This window comes from Ursus arctos, unplaced genomic scaffold (assembly GCF_023065955.2).
Source record: "Ursus arctos isolate Adak ecotype North America unplaced genomic scaffold, UrsArc2.0 scaffold_15, whole genome shotgun sequence".
NCBI lineage: Eukaryota > Metazoa > Chordata > Mammalia > Carnivora > Ursidae > Ursus > Ursus arctos.
In genome coordinates this window covers 21324258-21341097 of record NW_026622819.1, presented here as the reverse complement: position 1 = coordinate 21341097, position 16840 = coordinate 21324258, and positions in this window count along the sequence as shown.

Here is a 16840-nt window from a genome sequence, read left to right as displayed (position 1 = left end):
CCCAGCACCCACCACATGGAGCCCTGCTTCAGGCTCTGAGCTCAGTGGGGAGTCTGCTTGAGATTTCCTCTCTCTCTCTCCTTCTGCCACTCCCCCTACCCGTGCTCTCTTTCTCTCTCAAATAAATACATAAATCTTAAAAAAAAAAAAAAAAAAAGAAATACGCAGTATCTAACTTTTTGATGATGGGTTTTTTCACTCAACCTAATTCCTTTGATAGTCACCTGAGTTGCTGCCTGCATCAAATCTGGGCTTCATATTGTGCAGTAGTCTTCCATTGTGTGTCTGTACCACAATTTGTTTTTCCATTTACCTATGTGGAACATTTGGGTTGTTTCCAGTTTGGAGACATTGTGAATACAGCTACTACAAACATTTGTGTATAGGTTTCTGTGTGAACATAATTTTCAATTATCTAGAGTAAATTCCTGAGAAGAATTGGTGGACCATATGGTGAGCACATGTATAGCTCTATAAGCAACTGCCAGACTATCTTCCAGACTTCCTATATCATTTTGCATTCCCACATGAAGGTACATGTTAGAGTTTCAGTTTTTCGATATAATTATCAACACTTCATATTGTAAGTGTTGTTGTTGTTTTCCATTCTCATAGGTATGTGATACTATTTCATTTTGTGACTTTAATTTGCGTTTCCCTAATTGCTATATTTTCGTTTATTTGTTTGCCATTTGTATATTCTATTTTCTTTGATTAAATGCTTGTTATTTTGCCCAATTTTTATTTCACTGTTTGTCTTTTATAACGTTGGGTTTCAAAAGTCCAGACTCCTGCAAAAGTCCTTTTGTTAGATAGATGATTGCAAAGATTTTCTCCCTGTATGTAGTTTGTCTTTTCCTTCTCTTACCAGTCTGCTCTCACAGAGCACAAGTTTTTCATTTCAACAAAGTCTAATGTGTTCTTTTTTTTCTTTTATGGTCATGCTTATGGTGTCATGGCTAAATCTGTGTGTCAAACACAGACCATAATGATCTTCCCTAAATTTTCTATTAAAAGTTGTTTAGTTGTGTGTTTTACATTAAGATCAATAACCCATTTTGAATTAAATTTTGTATAACAAAATTTGAATAACATTTGAATTAAATTTTGTATAACAAAATTTGGGTCAAAGTACATTTTTTTGAAGTTTTCCCAATTGGTCCAGCAATTTTGGTAAGTTTTGTTCCTTGACCCAGGATATGGTAAACTTGCTGAATGTTCCGTGTGCATTTGAAATGAATTTGTATTCTGCTGTTTCAGGGTTGGGTGTCCAATGGGTATAAATTAGATCTAATATTTTTTTATAGTGCTTCTCAATTGTCTATAACCTTGCTGATTTTCTGCCAGTTATAAAAAATTACAGAGAAGGGTGTTGAAGTGTCACTCTATAATTTAGCTTTTTCAATAATTTCTTGTGTATTTTGAAACTCTGTTGTTTGGTGCATATGCATTTAGGATTTTAACATCATTTTAGAAAACTGATTATTTTATAATAATAGGATATCTCTCTCTTCCCACAGTAATTTTCTTTTCTTTTTTTTTTTTTTTTGTATACTTGGTGTGATATTACTAGAGTTACATGTCGTTTTCTCCATTTTAACTCTTAATCTGCTTATTATGTTTGAAATGAGTTTCTTACAGACAATGTATAGTTGGTAACCTTGATTTATTTGTTTTTAGCCCATTTTGAAAATCTCCATCTTAAATGATATGTTTAAGCTGTTTACATAATTTATATACAATGTATTTACTGATACATTTGGATTTAGATCTAGTATTTTACCATTTGTATTCTACTGTCCTCTATGTTTTTTGTTCTCCTTTCCCTTTCCTACCTCTTTCAGGTTATTTGAAAAAATTTGGTATTAAATTATCCATTGTGTTTTTGACTGTATCTATTCGTAGAAGATTTTTTTAATCATTATTCTAGAGATCACAAAATACATAGTCAACCCCTCACAGTCTACCTAAAATTAATCATACTTAAATATCTAAATTGAATAATTTAAATGGAATGTAAACAAATCATCATTATAAAAGTCCTATTATACTTTATTCTTACTCCTTCATGTTGTAGTTGTCAAATACATATATACATATATATAATACATATATATAATATCTATAGTTATATGTAAAACAACATTATTGTTTTGCTTTCAACTGTCAAACATAAATATTAAGAAATCAATGGAGAAATAGAATTTACTATTTATACAGATTTTTTTGTTGTTGTTAAGATTTTATTTATTTGACAGCGAGAGAGAGACAGCCAGCGAGAGAGGGAACACAGCAGGGGAGTGGGAGAGGAAGAAGCAGGCTCCCAGTGGAAGAGCCTGATGTGGGGCTCAATCCCAGGACTCAGGGATCACACCCTGAGCCGAAGGCAGACGCTTAACTGCTGTGCCAACCAGGCGCCCCGACATTTTTTTGTTTTTAAAAGATTTCCTCCATCTTAGCATGTTGCTAGATATGGAATTTTGGATACTTTTTTTTTTCAGAACTTCATAAATGCTTTTCAATTTCATTTTCTTGTTAGGTAAAGTGCCATTTTCTTCTTACTATTGTTCTGAAGATGTTGCCGTTGTGTTTATTTTTCAGCAGTTTGATTATGATGTATCTGTGTGTAGATTTATTTGGGTGTATCAGGTTGCAGATTATACTAAGCTGCTTGAATCTATACATTTATATCTTTTGCTTAATTTGGAAAGTTTTTAGCTATTTTTTCTTTAAAGATTTTTTTTTCTTGCACCACATTCTTCTCTCTTTCTAGAACTTTAACTATGTTAGAATTATTGTCACCATCATGACCATCATTATTATATTAGTTAGGATTCTACAGAAAAACAAAAAATAGGATATATACAGAGAGAAAGAGAGATTTATTTTAAGAAATTGGCTCACATGATTGTGGTGACTAGCATACTTGACATCTGAAGAGCAAGCCAGCATGCTGGAAATTTAGATAAGTTGATGTTGCAGTCTTGAGTCCAAAATCTGCAGGCTGGAAATTCAGGCAAGGTCCTATGTTACAATCTTGAGGCAAAATGGCTTCTTCTTGGGGCGCCTGGGTGGCTCAGTCAGTTGAGCGTCCAACTTTTGGTTTTGGATCAGATCATGATCTCAGGGTCCTGTGATCGAGCCCTGCATTGGGAATCCACACTCAGGGGGGAGCCTGCTTGAGATGCTGTCTCTCTCTCCCTCTGCCCACCCCCATAACCCCGCCTCATGCACTCACACTCTCTCTCTAAAATAAATAAATAAATCTTTAAAAAGAAATTGCTGCTCCTTCAACAAGTCCTCAGTCTTTGCTCCTAAGGCCTTTAACTTACTGAATGTAACCCACACATATTATGGATGATAAACAGCTTTAGTCAAAGTCATTTGGTTTAAATGTTAATCACATCTAAAAAATGCAACATCTATACTGGTTTATGAATTAGATGTATAGACTAAGTATTAGCCTATAATAAGTATTATAGGAAATAATAAAAACTTTAAGGATGATATCCCATTTTAATTAATACGTTGCCTATTGCTTTGTAATGGAGAACCCAAGGGGATAACATTCATTTGTTATGGGTGGAAACTATTAGTTACATGTATCCATTTGGGGCTAGGGATAGGAAGAAAGAGCAACTAGGGTTCACCCTGCATACTGTAGGCGAGCAATCGATCCATCGTGAGTCTCTGTGTGTGTGTAAGTCTACGTGTGCTCACATGAGCATTTAGAATAAGACACGTGTCTAATGCTCATTTTAAAAGATAACTTTGCTTTTTTAAAATTTTCTAGAAAGGCTTGGTTTATTTCCTTTTTCCCCAGACTTTATCATGTTGTTCTTATTTCCTAACAACTTAGCCATTTTATCTATTTTCCTCTCTGATGGTGGTACATAATAGAACTTAACAAATTTCTCTAATTAAAATGAATTGAGAGAATTGCACCATGACTACCACCTGTTTGTGCCACTGTCTTGCTTTATTTTAAGATCTGCTTCCCTTTCCTGTTTGAGAAATAACTTGCCACACTCTATGAACATTAAATTATTTTCTGCCATATTTTCATGTGGAAAATTGGTAAAGGTAAACACTCCATATTAATAATTATTGTTTTTCTTTTCCAGAAAAGAATGAAGCAAAGGCTATTCATTCTGTTTTTTATCATCTTTTCCTTATGGCATATAGCCTGGTGATTGGAAAAAAGTTCACCCAGCCCACCCTCATTTCACATGCCCTTTCCCTCATCCCTGATTAGTGAATCTGTCTCTGTTCTTCTGTGTGAAATTAGGTCTTCCTACTTTGAGATGGCTTGTTAAAAGGGAGATAAATGCTGTGTCCATGTGGGTTCGTGCGCTATGATGAGCTCTAAGTATCCCGTGAAGCAATCTTTTATAGGGTCAGGCACCATGGGTCAAATCAGGCACAAAGGTATGGAAAAAATGTGCTATGATAACCTGAAGTAAAATGATTTTTAAAAAAATATGTTAATTGCCTGATTTTATAAGTCACTGAGGGTTAAACTAAGTCAGGGACTACATCAAAATTCAATTTTACATAGCACACTTAATGAAAAATAAAGGTCACAATGTAAAAGTGCCTGGGGCATCCCATGGTTTTAAAACCGGCTGATCCTTAGAAGCTGATGCTTAAAATATGTAAGCTTCAATTACAAATTAGCTTTAAAATAACCAATTATGGTAGGTATTTAATTTTTTTAAAAAAATGTATGCTATTCAATTTCAAAGTAGATCTTAGGGCAAAGGATTAGATGATGTGTTTTTATGAGGAACAGGCATATTGTGTGTGTGTGTGTGTGTGTGTGTGTGTGTGTGTGTAAAAGGTTATTTCATCCCCTGGAAATTAGCGTTTTTAGCACATTGGTAAAAAGAGCATATTTGAAGTGTCTTTCAACAACCTGTACTATATCTTTAAAATACAAACGGAGGTGCCTGGCTGCATGCAACTCTTAATCTTGGGGGTTGTGAGTTCAAACCCCACATTAGACATAGAGGTTACTTAAGAAAATAAAATACAAAATGAGTTTTCATTTTTAAAGAATATTTAAGCCATTAATTGTCTCTCAAAATAATTTTGACCAGTGAACACTTTTATATATAGTTCTCAATAATTTTCCCCAGTCACAAAGCTTATCATCCCAGGTCAGTATTTCTTTGGAAAAGCAAGCAAACAACAAAACAAATTTGCCTTTCATCAAGGACACAAATATTCAGTGCTTAACACTTATTCTGTGGAAATCATGGGATTTCATTCCATTTGTTTTTGTTTTCCTTTTCCACCTGCTTTTTCTTCATTCTTTTCCTGGCCCTGCATATGTATTCTAACATACTGCAAGCAAGCTGATAATATCAAGTGGTTAAAATTTTGCATTATGAAATCCAAATTGGAAAAGGAAATAAATGAAGGCAAGAGAGAGAAAGGAAAGGCCATCATTTTAAGATTGCAATTTTTCATTTTGAATTTTTCTCCCTAAATTTCCCTCCCTCCCCTGATCTTTATTTTTTTATCTCCGATATGAATCATTGAACTTTTTCATAAACTCATTGATTAATGTTGCTTTCTTTCTGATATATTGGTTTAGAATTTTTTTTTCACAAATATCCTTCAAATGTTGAAAACAAGATAAACTTTTGCTTAACAGGATTTATCATCATATTATAGTTAATTTTATTCTCAGGAGAGTAAAAATAAACAGCTCTCCTTACAGAACACTTCTTGGGAAAGACTTTTCTATCACAGTATATTTCAATAAGTTTATTCATTAAATTTAATTTTAAACATAGACTTCTTTTCTAAAAATAACAAAATAATGCATGTTCAATTAAAAAATACGTAATAAATGGAAGAAAAGGAAAAACAAACAAAAAGTACATTTGAAATCTCTACAGTAACCATAAATTATAGAGTATAGTATCCCCTATACTTTCTTTTTTAGGGAAAATATATTATAGCATCTGTTATGGGTTGGATTGCATCCCTCCAAAATTCTTATGTGGAAGTCTAAACCCCCAGTCCCTTAGAATGTAACCTTATTTGGATATAGGGTTGTTGCAGATATAATTAGCTAAGATGAAGTCATCCTAGAGTACAAGGGGCCCCTAATCCATTAAGAATGCCATGTGAGGGGCGCCTGGGTGGCACAGCGGTTAAGCGTCTGCCTTCGGCTCAGGGCGTGATCCCGACGTTATGGATCCAGCCCCACATCAGGCTCCTCTGCTATGAGCCTGCTTCTTCCTCTCCCACTCCCAATGCTTGTGTTCCCTCTCTCATTGGCTCTCTCTATCTCTGTCGAATAAATGAATAAAATCTTAAAAAAAAAAAAAAAAAGAATGCCACATGAAGAGCGGAAGACACACATCCAGTAGACCGTCATGTGAACACGAAGGGACAAATCAAGGTGAAGCATCTACATGTCAAGGAATACCAAGGATTGTCAGCAAACCACCGGAAGTGAGGGGAAGGACAATGGAACAGACTCTCCACACCTCTCAGAAGGAAGGAACCCTCTAACACCTTGATGTCAGACTCCTAGCTTCTAAAACTATTAGACAACACATTTATGTTGCTTATTGACTTTTTAAATGGCTACTGTGTTTGTTTTTTGTAAAAGAATCTCATGATTTAGTCCCAGTGACTTGTACAAAATGTTTTGTCATAATATCTGTCAAGTGGTGACTTTATCACAACTTATACATGAGACAAGCCCCTTAAGGAATGTGAGTAAAATGTTAATGTTTATAAAGAATAGATTTTAACATGATTTAAAATACATATACTTACATATTTGGAATATAAGATTAATTCTATTATCCAATAATAATTATATACTATTTGGAATTGAGTGTCATCAATAACACAAATTAGTTGGCAATTAACACATATCCTGTACACAAACCTTTAACAGTTTATTTTTACAGCACAGAACATATGTATTTTATGTTAAAATTGCTTTAGAAAGGCAATACCTATATGAATTCTCAATCCTAACGAGTATCTACCTCTTCTTTTCTTACATGATGGTAATGTTCAGTTTAGATGTTTCTAATCTTACAGAATTCATATAACATTTAATTATCATTAAAATGTAATGTTTCTTGTATTTTCAGTTATTTTTTCATTTGTGAGATCACATGGGATGCTATTACTCTTCTTATTAAATGTTTAGAGTTCACCATATTTTAAAATATGAACCTTTCTGTGGTTTAATTGTATTATTAATTTCATAATATCTTAAAAGAATAATGAGCTATAGATATGGCGAAATTATATCTTGGCATCTAGCAGTATAATTTTTCCTTGAGTTATCAGTTTGATTCAATGCATACATAGATTCACTAACATTAAACATTTTTGAAATAAAGCTTAGTATCCTGTACTTTTGCATTTATTCATGAAATGTACATAATACATTAGGCCTTGTTTTTTTAAAATCTCAAATACAATGGAAGGCTTAAGGTGAATCAGTGACTTCTGTATTATAGTATTCGGTATTACAAACAACTCTTAGGTAAAGGTTGTTTGGGTTTTTTTCCTCTTTCTTTGCCTAGATACTTTTAGGGTATTTTTTTTTTTAACAATTTGATGTTAGATTATGTTGGTGCTTATCTCTTTACATCATTTGCTCTGAGTGAAGTATTTGCTTGATGGGTATAATATTGTGCAACTGACGTAGTTAGTACTTTTCCTGTTAGTGGTTTGTCTAATGGTTGCCTAATATGTTATTGACATGATGTAATTTATGAAATCATTTCTTGACTGATGGGCGTTTTCTGTATTTTCATTTTCCTTCCACCACAAAACACGGTGTGTGTGTGTGTGTGTGTGTGTGTGTGTGTGCGCACACATCAATACCCATGTGTGCAATAATTTCTTCCATCTTTGCAATGGAATAGATTTCCAAAAGTGCAATTGCTGTATCAAAGGCATTTATGTGCTCAATATTGCTTTTCAAGAAGGTTGTTATAACTAACATTTATACCAACCACATGTGGATGTACTCTTTTTTTCTACCTACCTGATGAAAGATAGTTTTCTTTCTTTTAAAATTGTAAATCTGACAGAGCAGGGGTCGCAAAATGGCCAAATCTAACTAACCACATATTTTTGTAAATAAAGTTTTATTGCAATGTGGCCACACCCATTTGCTGAATAGTACTGACAGTTGCTTTTGTTCTACAATGACAGAATCGAATACATGTCAGAGAGATCATGTGGCCCACAAAGCCCAAAATATTTATTATCTGGCCCTTTACAGAAAAAGTTCACAGACTTCTAAAAATAGGTGATACATAATTACTTTAATAGACTAGTCTGACCACTGTTTTTAGTAACTTTATAAATACATATTTGACTATTTTCATTTGTTCTTTGTAATTCCTTACTTACATCCTTTGCCAATATTTATATAATGTCAAGGATTTTTGTCATTAAATTGCAATCATTCATCTGTCATCTGGATTGAAAATATTTTCTTAATATCTTGTTTTCTACTGACTGTGCTTTTGAAATCTCTAAGTTTTAGTTTTTAACAGTCCATTCTTTCCCTATATAGCTGCTGTTTTCTGTCTGGTTAAAAATATCTCACCAGATCTAAGCAGAAAAAATGATTATAATTTAATACAAACAAAACTTTTAATTCACTGAAATTTTTGATGGTTTGTGATGGGTTATGTGTCCAATTTCATTTTCATTTAGCTTGTAAAATAACAATTTATTCATCTATTCAAATCCCACATAAAACTATGATAAATTTGTAGGCCCTTTATTTTATTCCTCTCAAATATTTGTCTATCCTTTTGCCAGTAGCTTGCTCTTGTGATTAATGTTGACTATATAAGCGAACTATGACACTTTCAAACATATTGTTTCTGTTGCTCTATTTTTATTATTATTTCAAGGCAAGGAATTCTTTAAATACCATTAGAATTACTTTTTTAAGGGGTGCCTGGGTGGCGCAGTCATTAAGCGTCTGCCTTCGGCTCGGGGCGTGATCCTGGCGTTATGGGATCGAGCCCCACATCAGGCTCCTCCACTATGAGCCTGCTTCTTCCTCTCCCACTCCCCCTGCTGTGTTCCCTCTCTCGCTGGCTGTCTCTATCTCTGTCGAATAAATACATGAAATATTTTAAAAAAAAGAATTACTTGTTTAAAAGTTAGATGGAAATTACCTATGAAAATACTTGAACCTTGTGTCTCACTTTAAAATATCTTCAAATTAAAGTTGTTTGTTCAGGGGTCAATTTTGGTAATTTTATGCAGTTGGACTAATCATCATTTTATACTTCAATAAAATTTCAACCAGTACCCTCATTTGAGTTCTTTAATCTTTGTTGCATTGATAGTTATTTCTCTTTTCTCATTCTCAAACATATTTTTTTGTTCTCTCTAATTTGGTTTAATCAACACATCCAAACCATCATGCTGTGTGCCTTAAATTTATACATCGATGTATGTCAACTATCTCTCAATAAAACTGGAAACAAATTTAAAAGCAAAACTTCAATGAGAAAGAGTCAAAAAACACAAGGTGTTGCTTGACCATTTTTACCTTTTAAAGTTAAAAATAAACTTTTTTTTATTATATTATTTTTGTTTTCCATTACACTTGCAAGCTTTTATTCATTGCATTTTATGAGTACTTATATAATTTTATTAGTTTATTTAAGAACACTGTCATATTTTTGTTGCTTATCATTTACTTTTAATTTGAAAGATTTAATTAGAAGTGACAGATCTTCGATTCATCTGTTGATTTTGTATTTTAAAAGTAATTTTTACATTCTCCAAAGTTGTTTTGTGTTTAATATTGCAATTTATTTTGGTATTGGTTAAATTGTTTGTTTGAGTTTGCATTAGTCCATCTCCTCCATCATTTATTTTTCATTTGGAGATCACCATTTTGCTTACTTTTCTACTGCTTCCTCATGAGTTTGTTCCCCTTGTAACCAGGAAGCTGAAAAGTTAAGTGCAGTCCCACGAATGGTTTTTAGAAGCAGTGATTTCAACATGATTAGAGACCTATGGTAGTACTGGGAAGAATCTTTAGTGCTACTCTATATCCCAGACTTAGTAGTCAATCAGAGGACTCTCCAGACAATGAAATACCAGCAGCTCCTTCCAGAAGTATTCGGTTAAACTGGAAAAGCTCTTTCTTTCAAGACCCCTTGCAAGTCGGAGGACCAAACTCTCCCATTTTGGATTTGTGATGTTCAGAAGATAATTTTTAATAGTATTAGAAACTCCAGGTCTCTTTATAACTTTTGAATTTCTGTTCAGTTGATAAATTATTTTCCTTATATCCCGTTTATCTGTGGGCCCTTCACTAAGGGACCCGTGGATCACCAGCCTTACCTCTGAGGTCTATCCAAATGGAAGATAGTTTCAACAAAAGCTGCAGATAATCTTGGTAGTTATAAACATTACAAAAAAATAAATATTCCAACTGGGGATGTACTGTATGGTGACTAACATAATATAATAAAAAATCATTTAAAAATAAATAAATAAATAAATATTCCACCAAAACAAGAACTTCAGAATTACAATGATAAAAAAGAATGTACTCGTTGGATGTAAAATTGAACTGAAAAAAAAAAAAAAGAACAATATCACTATATAGAAATCCAGGATAAAGAATAAAACATAATTTTTTTTAAGTATCCAAGAATTAGAAAAGAAAATTCACCATTTCCTAAAGTTTATCTATACTTCATAAAATTTTCCTACTAAAGCATTATAATAATAACATGATTCCACTTCAGATGGTAAAAATTGAACCTAAAACCTAAGTGTGACTTTTTTTAATATTCCGCTTAAATTCTTGAACTTTTACCAAAGGACTATTCTTTCCCTGTTGAAGATTGTTTGTTCTCCAATATTTTATTTCACTTAAATAAAAATAACATATTTTTTTCTAAAAACATCAGCAATGTTATACCATTTGCTACATAAGTAGTGTCTCCATGAGAGCAAGGGATAGATCTCTTTTTATACATTATTGAATTCCAAACACTTAGCATAATGTCTGGCATACGATGAACTTTTAATACATTTACTTTTGAACACTGATATCATATATCTAACATCTAAAAAACTGTCAAAACAGGAACTAGTGGAACACATTTGAAACCATACCTAGAAATAAACATACTGTGAGAAATTATTGCCTATGAAACTTACAGATTGCAAAAGAAATTTCTACAAAGAAAAGTAAAATAACTGCCTTTTAGAAACAAAACAAAGAAAGAAAAAAAAAGAAAAGACAACCCAAAAAACAGACTCTTGACTATAGAGAGCAAACTGATGCATAGAGAGGGGAGGTAGGTGGAGGAATGGGTCACATAGGTGATAGGGATAAAGAGTACACTTATCATGATGGGCACTCAGTAACGTCTAGAATTGTTGAATCACTATAGTGTGCACCTGACACTAACATAACGCTGTAAGTTAACTAAATTAGAATTAAAATTTTAAAAACAACTATCTTTAAATCACATAAAATAAAAATCTCTTACGAAGATAAAATAATAATAAAAGTTATCATTATTATAGCTATAAGTTTTCAGACCATATTATGTGCCAGATGTGTGCAAAATGCTTCATGGGAATTACACATAAAATTATGTGCAGCTAAACACTAATTGCAAGAAGAAGGTGGGGACAGATTAGAGTATAATAAAAGTGGTGAAAGTGATATTTTAAATTTGGCAGCTGATTAACTCTATTAAGCGGAAAGAAAAAATAAAACCTCAACAGCTGGGAGACTGGTGACATTTTTCATCTTTGGCCAAGTATGTGTTGCTCCAGAAGAGAATAGAGAGTGGGAAAAAGCCTTAGGCTAGCTATTACTGCATCCAAATGTGCTTGGAAGGGCATCAAGTGTAGATTATTTATCAGATTTTAGCTTAAAGTTAAATTGGTGTTCCATTGCATTCTGTGTAATATAAATATGTATATCTTAAACATTTATATGTCACAAATATGATAATATAAAAAGCCAGCTATCTGGTTTATATCTTAAATTTCTTATACTAAATGACAGATACGAGAGATCATTAAAAAATGAATTATAATACAGTATGTTGGAGACATTATTTGAAAAGCTGTGAAAAAAATGGCCACATATTTAATTGTTTTGGATATGATATAAGTTTTTAAAGTAAAATTAGATCTTTAAAAAGTCAGTAGTGAAATGTATTTCACATACAGTAAAATTTAAATTTAATTGAAATTTATGTAACAACCACCACATCACCATAAATGTTCCCTTGTGCCTCTTTTTAGTTAAACTCTCCCTCCAACCCAAACCTGTCCGCTAGCCTTTTTTGCCAGGGTTATTTCGCTGTTTTTTTAAATTATTTATTTATTTATTTAGAGGGAGAGAAAGAGAGAGAGAGTGTGTGTGTGTGTGTGTGTGTATGCAAGCAGGGCTGGGGGAGGGGGAGGGAGAAGAGAGGAGAGGAAGAAGAGAGAGAGAGAAGAGAGAATTTGCAGCACACTCTGCCGACACAGGGCTCGAATCCAGGATACAGGGATCATGACCTGAGCCAAAACCAAAAGTCGGTCACTCCACATACTGAGCTACCCAGGTGCCCCTATTTCACTATTTTTGAGAGCCATCTATGTCTGCATATTATTAGTAATTTGGTCTCTCTTACTGTCAAGGAATACTCTATGTATGGATACACCACGGTTCATTTATTCATTTGTCAGTTGAGGAACATTTAACTTTTCGGCAGTCTTGGTGATTATGAAAAAAGCTACTATCCATACAAATACAGGATATAAATTTTCAGGTCTCTTGGGTAAACAATTAGATATAAGATTAGAGCATAATAGGGTAAATATATGTTTAATTTGTAAGAAATTGACAGTTTTTCAAAGTAGAGATTCTATTTCCGGCTTCCATCATCAACATATAACAGTATCAATTAGAGCATATTTTGATCAATATTTGAATTTTATTGATTTTAGCCATTCCGATAGTGTTTAGTGATATCACATTGTGGTTTTAATTGTTATTACTTGGTAACTAATGATGTTGACCATCTCTTCATGTTTATTTGCAATCAATATATCTTCCTTAGTAAAAAATCTGTTCAAATTTTGTGCCATATTATCATTGTTTTTTTCATATATTGGATATATATATTCAACATATATTATATATATATAATTCTATATAGATATAGTGGCTTGATTTTTCACTTTTTAAACAAGAGTCCTTCATAGCAAAAGTTTCTAATCTTGATGAAGTACAATTTATCAATATTTTTTGTCAAGATGTCCCAAATGTATGAAAATTTTGCCTTCTGAAATGAAGACAAATAACTTGGAATTATCTCATTGGGAAAACAAAAGACCGAAAAGTGAAATTTGCTGGGAGTGTCATTTTGTCACTAGGTATGACTTATAACAAATATATACAAAGATGTTACTGTCTTTTATGTTGTCACAGTTATAGAATGTTTGCAGACTATGAATTTATAAATGTATCCATAGTATTAAACTTTAATTATTATTATTTTTCAGGATATTCTAGAGTTTCCAATTATAAATTCATAAGATTTTGTCTGCTTGGTATACATATTTATACATTTTTACATATTTTACAGTATGCTAACCAAGAACTCAGGAGTCAAAGAGCTTGAGTCTCAACCTTCAATCAGTCCTTTTCAAGATGTGCAGCTTAAGAAAATTTACTTAACTTCAGGGGGTCTTTTTTGACTTGTCAGCTAAAACAGAGATTTTCAGACTTTCACAGTTCAGAGTGCCCTTAGTTACCATTCTTTTGTCCTGAGTAGATCAAAGGAAATACCTAACAGTTCCATTTATTAAGTAGTGTGTTCTATTAACGTTAAGAGTATTTATGTCTTGACAATTTAATGGTCATTTAAAAAATGATCTCCCCAAATTAAAAGAGAAATATTGTTATTTAATTCTTAAATAGTTTTTCTCTTACTTGGAATCAGTAACGATAGCAAGTTATTTTCTCTTATTCAGTATATTGCCTATTGCATTGCAAAAAAAAAAAAATACTAGTGCTTATTAAATCCTATTCACCTTCTAAAATACTGGAGTCTGATTCAACACCACCACTCTGATTTCCTGTACTATATTGATTTTTGCACTGCACTTGACTTTTACATAAAGACCTCTAAAAACCCAGCTTTGCCCAAATATGTCATTGAGATAAGTGTAGTGCAATCTAATCTCAAAACAGTGCTTTCTAGCTGTTAATTCCCATGATGTCTGGCAAATCTCAAGTATTACTGTGTCTCCCTTTAAATTTAAAATACTCCCTCTGAGTTTTCTGGGTGCCTTGGTACTCAACTTAGAAACCACGGTATTAAATGGAGATATGAAATACCCGTATCAAAGATTAAGAGACAGAGACTATATTCTCTCTCTGTCCCCCCTTCACACACCAATCCATTTTTAAGTTCTAACAGCTCTACCTTCAAAATATTTCTCATCATTCCCATTTCTACATCTAATAAAACGAGCTATTCAGAAATATTGACTATTATTCTCACTTCTTTACATTACCAAGCTTTTCTCCTTACCCTGCGAGACCAACGTTTATTACTATCCGGATCCTAAGAGGGTTAGTCCAGTGATTTGCCGTAGTAGATGCATAAGAATTGAATGGTGTCTGAAATGTAAGTCTGGTGTCACAAAATATGCCCCAACTGAAGTCTAAAATTCATATGTCTATATTCCCCATCCAGTACATTGTTTATGACAATGCTAGGCTATTAAATGTTTTCTCAAAGCAATATTGGTAGACAGCATGACAATAAGGGAGGGATGTTTTTGTCCCTTCTGAGTAATAACTACACAAAGCATCTTGTCTATGTCCCTAAAAGGAGAGTAACTCTTGTTTGACTCCAGCAGCAGCAGCCCTCTCTATAAGGTCATCAATCTGTGATGCTGTAGATAGCTCCCATCTGTGATGATTAAACTGTATATATCCCTAAAGAAATATTTTATTAAAAATTAAGTTAAGTTGCATCCTGAAACAATTTATAAGGAATACTTTATTAATGTTCAGTTATAAATATGTCCACTTTTATAGTCTGATGCCTTCTTTACCCCTTGTTTTGAAGTTTAAGTACTGAGATTTAAATGTGTTGTCAATTATTTTAATTTAACTGCAGTTTCATCAAAGAACAAATTCTATGTTTGCCGTTTTTTTAAAGATTTTTGAGATTTTCCTTCTAGTCTCATCCATGCTAAAATAGCATGTTCTGCATGATTGAAAATCATCCATATTTCTATACCTTGGATGTAGTGGTTTCTATACGTATCTTCAATCATTGTTATTAATTGTGTTGTTCCAATTGTCTAAATCCTTATTATATATTTCTTCCTGATCTATTAGCATGAGAAGGGTATTAAAATCTCATATTCCAATTGTGTATTTATCTTTGTAATTGTGTTGATTTTTTTTTGCTTCATATATTGTTGAGGCTTTATTAGCTGCATATTACATTAGGATTGTTATAATTTTCCAGTAATTTAATGTTTTATTCAATTTTAGTGATTTATTTTAGCAATATCGGTTCATTTTATATATGATGATTTTATCCAATATTAATAGTACTAATCCAGTATTATTTGGTTTACATTTACATGAGATATATGTGGATATTTTTCTATCTACCTACTTACCTACCTATCTTCTATCCCATCTTTTAACTTTTCTATGTCATTTTGATTTGGATGTGTCTTTAATAACCTAAATATTAGTTAATTTATATTTTTTACTCAGTCTTTTAGTTAGCACTCATATATACAGTGGTGACTTTGTATTTATTATCACTACTGTAATTCTAATCATTTCAACTATCTTATTTATAGTATTACCCCTCATTTTCTATTTTTCTCCTTTTCTGCTATTAGATTGATAAATTTTCTGTTTCCCTTTCCTTTTCCTTTAGTTGCCTGCCCTCTCCTGACCCCCAACTCCAAAAGTTTAGAATATCTACATTCTATCATTTTTCATTGAGTGTTTATCTTTTAAAAACAATGTGATACTTTTTTTAAAGGTAAAAATTCAATTAGTATCACCTCCCTCCTGCTGAATAATATAAGGTTCTTAAAAATCTTCAGGCTCTTAAAAATCTTCCATCCTCCTGCGTACATAATATTTAGGTCCATTACCCTAATGTCAACATATTACACCTCCAGAGTTAGCACCTTTTAAAATGATTATATATTGAGCAATTTGTTTTCACCAGCTGTCTTCTTACATTGCACTCCTTCTGTCTGGATTCAGTGTTGTTCCTTTTGAAACGCCATCTTTTTTGTGGTTCATTTGTGTTAGTGCTATTTATTACTGAAAATAGTTTGTGTGTGTTTAAGTCACATAACAGTTTATGTGGGTATGTTAGATTCTGGGTTAGTAATATTTGGTCTCAGCAATTTAAAGAAATTATTTTACCACTTTCTGTCATCTATTTTTGTTCTTAAGGAGTATGCTGCCAGTCTAGTAATCTGCATTTTCTTTGGAGTTGTTTTTAAAATGATTTCCTCTGTCAGGGCGCCTGGGTGGCTCATTTGGTTAAGTGACTGCCTTCGGCTCAGGTCATGATCCTGGAGTCCTAGGATCGAGCCCCAGAATCAAGTCCCACGGCAGGGTCCTGCTCAGCAGGGAATCTGCTTCTCCTTCTGATTCTCTCTAGTGCTCTCTTTCCCTCTCTCAAATAAATAAGTAAATATTAAAAAAAAATGAAATGATTTCCTCTGTCTAATTGACTTGCTAAAATTCATTTATATTTACTTATCTTGCCCCAAATCAACTATGCTCTCTTAGTCTGAG